Below are 8,212 nucleotides of genomic sequence, written 5' to 3' on the forward strand. Positions count from 1 at the left end.
CAGCAGTTATATGCAGGCAGTATGCAAGCTGCCAAATAATATGCCCCATTTGTATACCATTAAGATGCAGCTGAGCCATCAACTAATGTCAGTGTCATCATCAGCAGACGATCTGTCAGGATTGCTGCCTGTGTCTGACTCGATGGCATGCAAAAACTAACGCTATGCTCAATTAGTGTTTAGCATTTTGCTCAAAACACTGCAGAGCTTTTTAAAATTGCATTGTTATTATACAAAATCCAAATTTAAGTAGATTGTGTCTATACGCACTGAAATTGATCTGTTAATATGTTAATAAGTTGGGTTGTTGGTGAAACCTCCACCCACCCCAGCTTCAAGTCCACCCATGCCCACTATTCACATCCCTACAGCCCACTTAAAATGCAAGTTAATTTACACAGAGCCCTTCTGCAAAAAACCAAAACACAGCGTGAGTTTGGCCCTCTAATTGCATCTCAGCTGTTTTCCAAATGAGCCATTTTTTTACAGTTTCAAAACACAGGCCAAACATATACATCACAGCTCTACAAACAGCTTGTACTCTATGTTCCCAGTGTTTGTAGCCAAGTTGGAGTTCAGAAATGTACACAGACTTGCTGACATCCACCAGAGAAACATGGAGAAATTTGATGGACATTTCTGTCTTTTTTTTTTTTTGGAAGCAAGGAAAGAAAGCAGTGCCAACTCTGATAGCTTGGCAGCAGGACATGGAGCTATGCAGGCTTACAACTGTGCCTTCAGTCATCCTGCAAACATTAGGGGTTGTTTTAACTAAGGTTCAAGGTGGGATACTTTGTTTTCATTTTGAGGAAACCTGTTCTTATATGTCCAGATAGGGAGCATGGTGCATTTGCATATGGCAGATGATGTAGATCAAATGCAAAACTCTATGTAAGAGATTTTTCTGTGCCAAGGTTTTGTGGTAGTTCTGTGGCTTTTCTTTTTCAGGGAGCTGAAGAGAGAGAGAGCTGTTTCCTGATTTAATGCTGCCTTCCAGTCATGCTGGTAAGCCCCTCATCAAGGCTCCTGAAGTGGTAAATATGACGTGCCACGCATTCAAGTGCACTTAGTCAGAAGGACAACTTCTCAAGTAGCATTAGTAAACTGGAAGTCTTTTCTCAACAGAAGCAGGGCGACATCCATGCCCAAAAGCATGACAAGTGATGAGTTAAGTGAAATTTTATCATAGCAATATTTAAGGGAAATTACACATAGCAACCAAGAAATATATAATATATATTTAAATAGTCATCCCCGTGCTTTTGCTAATATTTGCTAGTTTTCTGAATTTATCTACAGATTTTCTGTTTTTCTCAGATGCATAAATAGTTGAATATTCCTTTAACCATGTGCTCAAGCTTCCTCTTCATAAGCGTGATTTGCACAAGGATAAGCTACAAGAACTGAATCAGTTATCTCACGATCACAAGTCAGAATGCAAATTAAAATAGAAATGAATTGGGAGTGGGGGTGGTTGAAGTCGTGGGGGGGGGGGGGGGGGGGTGTGTTCAAATCAGTTGAATGGCTTTGTATGTAAACCTTTATTCATAGCACTGTTTTAAATCTACACCATACATCTCCCTCGAGCTGTACATGCCGGGGTGATGCAGTTACTTGTGATCAGTCAACTTAGTACTAATGCAGCTTGTAATATATTACAGTGCCTCTGTGAAGCCTTTAATTGTATTTGGACGGTGACAAGGAAATGAAATAGCCAATATTCTGCTTTCTTACTGTGTATCTAGTGTTTTGGTTGTGTGTTAGACCAAAGCAAACATAGCAGAACTATTAATCGGGCTTAACTTTGGACAGAAGTATGGGCACATGGTTTGCAGTAATGCTGACCCTGTGCCACGTTTGCCAAACTACATTCCACCTTTTGGTTGCAAGCTGTGCAAAGTGAGAACAAGATCATAGATGCAAGCGAAGGTAAACAGGCTTCCACCCAAAAGTGTCTGTGCTCAGTGTTAGAGATGGGGTGAGGAATTTAGTTATTTGGGAGTGGCTCAGAGAGCTGCTGTTGCTCTACTCTGAAAGGAAACAGTTGAGGCAGTTTGGGAATCTGACCAGGATGCCTGCTGTCATTTTGTAGGTGTTTCAAACATAGTGGAGACCCTGAGGCAGACTCAGAATATGCCAGAGAGATTATATCTTTTAGCTGGCTATGAGTCCCTGTAAAAAAGTTGAATGTATGATGTTATCACCTGGGAAAATCAATAAAAATTTATTTTAGCTTTTAGTTCTTTTCAGCAATGATGCCAAAAAGATATATATTTAAAAACTGACTACATAGCTTTTTATGCTTTTTTTGGACAGAAAATTAATTTTCATGTTAAAGTTTGATTACATCTTGTAAATTAAACTTAAATTTGTTATGCAGTTACATGATATATTACAATTGTTTACTGACAGAGTTTGAGTGATAGTTTACATTATCCACAAGCTTGTATACAACCACTCATACAATAATAGCTGAATACCTTCTTGCAGAGGTGACAACCTTCTGAATGATCAGGAAATAGAGAGAAAATTGGACAAAAAGAAGATCCCGATGTGGAAACTCCACTATGTAGAAAGAAACTGAGTTAGGCTTTGTGCAAAGAGAAAAGCTTTGTGGGTGTTTTGTGCAAAAGTCATAGAGAGGTGTCTCACTTTTAAAACTTAAAAAAAAAAAGTTTCTTGAGAAATAGCCAAGTGCTACAATCCCTGTAGGATTTTTGTTTATTAAAAGCTGCACCTCCGCACCGGTTGGTTGAGCACAAACTTTTTAGTCACTTGGGGAATATGTGCTGCACAGTGAAATTCAACACCAGGAACCAGTGAGAGAATAAGCAATACTGAAGGGTCCTGAGACAAACAAGTAGCAGCATTTATAAGTCTGTGGGCTTTTATAAAATCTTATCAACTGGGTTTAATGCTATTTCCAAACCAAACTTAAAAGATACTTTGTAAAGTTCTCAGTCACTCACAAGTTATAGCTGATGTGTTCAGACTAAACAGAATGGAAACTGTTGCTGCATCAGTACAACTCAGCCTAGGGTGAAGTGGAGGGCCAGGCTTATCGTGGCACAGCATCTCACCCGGTGGTACAGGGGTTAAAAGGAAATTCGTTCTGAAATGATGTTTTACTTCTGCCTTGGGTTAGGGTCAAGCTACTTAGATTAGGGTGAATGTGTGCAGCTCGCATGTGTGATGGTGGTGATGTGGGTGTCTGAGGGTGGAGGGAGAGGAGGGAGTCCTTCAGAGACCGAATGAGTGAGCAAAACACCAGAAACAAGTGATTACCTTCCTCTAGGCTCTGTTGTAAAATGTCACCCTTCTGAGAAATGGGTTCGTGCTGACCTGTAAACTCTGACATCATATGCTATTCTGGTGTTTGGACAATTTTTATTTTTTTTCTTAAAAATCAGAGTTATGTACTGCTTACTCTATTTACCTTCACAGTTTCTAAACTGCTGTGTATTTTTTTTTAAAAGGTCCAACCCTGCTCCTAAACTATGTTTAGTATGTTCACTAAAAAAGTAAAAGTGTTACCAGACAAAACGTCAGCAAATGAAAAAGCAAGTGTTACATTTTCATAATCTAATTTAAATGCTTAAGAGTCAAAAAATGAGCACTAGATATCTGTTTTTGTAAAGAGTCATAAAACTTTAAGAAACAAAAGCCTGTTCATAAACATCCAAATCAATTCCAAGTTAAAAAAAGAGACAGTAGAAATATGGCTCCTGGGACATTGTGGGTTCTACAATGAGATTTTTTTTCTTTTTTATTTATTTTGTTTTGTTTTCAAAGAAAAACTAAACTTCCCTAATGTACAGCTTTATAAACACAAGTTTCTGTCCCTAAAGTCTGCTCAACTCTTAAGGTCAAAGATGGGATTAAACAAAATGCAAAAGTTTGTAGGGTAACATTGTTGCCTGAAAGTTTGTGAACCTTTTAAAAGTACAAGAAGTAGACGGAAAAAAATCAATTAGGCAAAAAGGCATTAGACAAAGTTATCATATCTTATATTGTTATCATACCACTGTATGCACATAATCCCAATTGGTATTATTGGTTATGAAGGTTAGCCCTTGCTTTTCAGCTCTGCACCTATATTGTAATAAATCCCTCTCTGTGTTTGCAGTCTTGCCACCACCGAGGTGCAACATTAGGTATAATATGTCTCCCTGTCATCCTGAGCCATTATATCTCATTTAATCTCATGTGTAAAAAGTAAGAGCCTAACAGTCAAAAACACTTCACTTCACATTTGTAGTTTAAACATTTAGTCAACAATGATTTAATGATGATGAAAGCCCTGAAATTTGGAAGAAAAACAAAGAGACTTCTGTGGAAAAATGTTAATGGTTTGTGAAGTGAGACAATATTTTTTTCTGCTTGTCAAGACTTAGGAGAACAATTTTCAAAGGCCAAATTAGGGTTTGAGGTAAACAACTGAAGCTACACCAAAACCAAAGACCGCGTTGAAAGACACATAAGGGAGGGTTTCTTATGGATACATTGTAGTAAACTAAAACTTTTTATATTTAAATAAATAAACTCACATGTGTGTAGAAAAGTTAAACCAGGCATACTTCAAACATGATCAGTGTTTACATGGGACAATGGGAAGAAAAGAATTGGCCAAAGTAGCAGGTTCCATCCCAAATCATGTATATTCTGGTAAGATAATGTCATTAAAAAATGCTGCATGAGCAAGTAGATTTAGACTCTTTTGTGGTATTAGTTACCAAAGCCTTAGCAAAAGATCCTTTAAGACCTTTAGGTGACAGAATTGCCCTCCACCTCGCTGACTTGTTTCTACGGCACATAACCTAAAATGCAACTACATGTTCAGCCAGCCTCTAACAGCACTACTAGAGTAGTGGTATCATGCAAGAGTCCCATTCTTGTGACCTGGGTTCAATTCCCAGGCAGTGCAGGAACTTTTATGTGTCCTCTACTTTAGACAAACAACATAAAGTAAACTATGAGTTCTAAGACTGAATGCATGCAATGTCATGCAAAATGCATCACATCCTCAGAAAATCTCATGTTATTGTCTAAGTACCATCCATGTCTGATAGAGTGACCAGGTTTCTTTGATTCACATTTTCACTCTCCTCCTCCTGCATTAGTGCTGATGTAGAGCTTTTGTCTGACTGGCTGCTCCAGCTGTTCAGGAGAATACTGCAGATTTATAAAAGGAAATAGACCAATAACACTCTTCTTTGGCACTAGTTGCCAAGGCCTTAGGAAAAGATCATTTAGGACCTTCATGTGACAGAATTGCCCTCCACCTCGCTGACTTGTTTCTACAGCACATAACCTGAAAGGCAACATATGTGGCTAACCCAGGACCGCACTGTTAGTGTAGTGATATCATACAAGCTTTCCGTTCTTGTGACCTGTGTTCAATTTCCAGGCAGTGCAAAGACTGTTATGCCACCTCTAATTTAGACTAACATCCTGAAGTAAACTATGATTTCTAAGACTAAATCATGTCAAGTGCGTCACATCCTCAGAAAGTCTCGTGTCCAAGTACAGTACATGTCTAATAGAGAGACCAGGTTACTTTGCTTCACGTTTTCGCTCTCCTCCTCCTGCATCAGTGCTGATGTAGAGTTTTTGTCTGACTGGCTGCTTCAATTGTTCAGGAGAATACTGCAGTGGCTACTTGAGCCGTAATAGCAAATATAAGTGGATGTGGGTATATGATGATGTTACCAGCAGTGTGCAGTGACCATTGTATGCTGAGACCTTTAACTGATTGGTGCACTGTTAGTGTAGTGGTATCATATAAGATTCTCAGGCAGTGTGCTATATCTCACCTCTAGCCCTTCTCTGCAGCTTGTGTCTTTAATAATTCTATCTTAACTGATCATCTAGCGAGATAATGTCACAGAAATAAAAAGTGCAAGTAGATTTATAAAAGGAAAAAGACAAGTAAGACTCTGCTGTGGCACTAGTTACCAAGGCCTGAGCAAAAGATGCTTTAAGACCTTTAGGTAACAGAAAAATGCAACTACATATGTAGCCAGCTCGCAACAGCACTGCTAGTGTAGTGGTATCATGCAAGATTCCCATTGTTGTGACCTGGGTTCAATTCCCAGGCAGTGCAGCTAAATCTTATGTGTCCTCTACTTTAGACTCAGATCATAAAGTAAACTATGAGTTCTAAGATTGCTCGGTGGGCCATGCCAAATGCATCACATAGCAACAGGACGTTTGGGTTGCTAAATTAGCAGTCTTTAAAGTTGAAGAAAGTTCACCATTGATCAGTCTTCAACTTTAAAGAGACCATCTTACACTGCTTTGACGGTAGCCATTCGCAACTCTCTGTGAATGGTACTCATGGCCATTGATCAATGGTCATGACAGTTTGCATATTAATGATCATGAAACTGACCTCACGACCCATTATTAGTCAGTGTTGCCATTTTAACTCATTATGCAAGCGTACTATTTATAACCTGGGATACATGCAGTCAGCTGAGACTGAATGAGACACTTGGATGAGTGTTGAAACGTTTGTCCCACTGAAAATTCAACATCCAGATGATCAGAATCAACCTTCTGGGATTATGGGAGTTCTTATAGTTTAAAAAACAAAAAACTAAAGGAGTATCTTGGATAAGAGGTGAAACGTCTTAAAACAACTCAAAGAAGTCCAGTTTCCTTCTTTCAAGCTTAAGACTGTTAGTGAATGTATCCAAAAATCCCATTATTGTGACCTGGGTTTTATTCCCAAAACTTTAGAAATCTTTAGACCTTTGTCTACTACTACTGCATATACTTGTGTGTCAGTCTGCACTGCTAATGTAATGTTATCATACAAGACTCCCATTCCTGTCACCTGGGTTTAATTCCCTGGCAGTGCTTTAAGTTACATTTAACGCATCTTCAAGTGCATTTAAGAGTCCAGCATACACAGCTGCTATGCATCTGTAAAGTCAAAGGTTATTAATGTGGCTGAGACACTATTCTCTAGACTTTATGCCTCACATCCTCACAAAGGTGGTACAAGGCAACACGGCCTTGGCAGCAGATAAGACCTTTAGGTTGCAAAATGTCCTCCATCAGTCAGACTTTTTTTTTCCAGCACATACTACAATCCCTTGGCCAGACTGAGAACTGAGAACTTGGAGGCTACAATCACCTGGGAAATGTTGGTCTCCTCTAAAAGGTGTAGTCCCTTTCTAAAAGAAGACTAGAAATGCATTTGCTTGGGGTGCGCTGCAGAAGCATTTAGCTGGGTGCCACATGTCAAAGTAACATTCACATGAATGTTTGGAGCCAAGGTTTCCAAGCATAAAATTGCAGAGAGCTTTATGCTGCATAATACTGCAACATACTGTCTTTACCAGACTATCTTGTTAACTGGTCCATGGTCCAATATAGACACAAAAGTCCCATTCGTATGATCCGGGCTCAATTCCAAGGCAGGCAGTAAGTGATGCTTGGAGTTCCTGATTTCCTCATGTGGTGTTTAAGGGTCCATCACTATCCTTCAAACAAATCAGCTGCTCTGTATGTGTATAATAAAAAAGTGAGTCATGGGAGTGATCCATAGACCATATCTGATGCATGCCAAATGCCCAATATCCTCAGAAAGTCACTGTTCAGTGTCTAAGTACAAGTCTCTTTTAGATTTCTTTGGTTCTGGATTTGATGACGTCTCCTATAGCACCCCTTATTTAGATATTTTGCCTGACTGGCAAAAATAGTCCATGCACATGCCATCCAAGACGTTACTATATATGTTGACTTTAGTGGTGTTTGAGCTCCCTTTTAGTAGTGGTTACCACTTTCACGAAATTATATACATCTGCTGTGGACCTGGAAAAATAAAATGTCACGTATGCTAAATGGTTAATGATTCATCACAACAACCAGTCATGAAGCACTGCTGGTGTAGTGGTATCATACAAGATTCCCATTCTTGTGACCTGGGTTCAATTCCCAGGCAGTGCAGAAAGTGATTTGCTTATTTCATGTGACTTCATTCTGGGTTCTGCAGGAGATCTTACATGATATGTCTTTTAGTGAGATACTGAACTCTAAAAGTGACCCAGATGAATCATTGGAACCCGCTTTATGTGCATAAAAAGCATTACACAGTCTAATTTGTTGATGTCAAACAACCCTGACCTGTCAAAGGATGAACTCCACAAGTCATCTGAAAGTGTTTTGTGCAGGTTCTTTAGGTCTTATTGGTTGCATTGTGTGC

General features: G+C 39.1%; 2 non-coding genes across 2 annotated transcripts; both read left to right on the forward strand.

The window, feature by feature from the left end:
• The first annotated feature begins 6,032 nt into the window (after nt 1-6,032).
• Nucleotides 6,033-6,103, forward strand: trnag-ccc (transfer RNA glycine (anticodon CCC)). Its single transcript has one exon. It is a non-coding gene; the product is annotated as a tRNA-Gly (tRNA).
• A 1,782-nt stretch (nt 6,104-7,885) lies between these two features.
• trnag-ccc (transfer RNA glycine (anticodon CCC)) lies at nt 7,886-7,956 on the forward strand. The gene has a single exon. It is a non-coding gene; the product is annotated as a tRNA-Gly (tRNA).
• Nucleotides 7,957-8,212: the final 256 nt, after the last annotated feature.

This window comes from Perissodus microlepis, chromosome 22 (assembly GCF_051167445.1).
Source record: "Perissodus microlepis isolate ML-2025 ecotype Zambia chromosome 22, ASM5116744v1, whole genome shotgun sequence".
In the NCBI taxonomy this organism is placed as follows: domain Eukaryota; kingdom Metazoa; phylum Chordata; class Actinopteri; order Cichliformes; family Cichlidae; genus Perissodus; species Perissodus microlepis.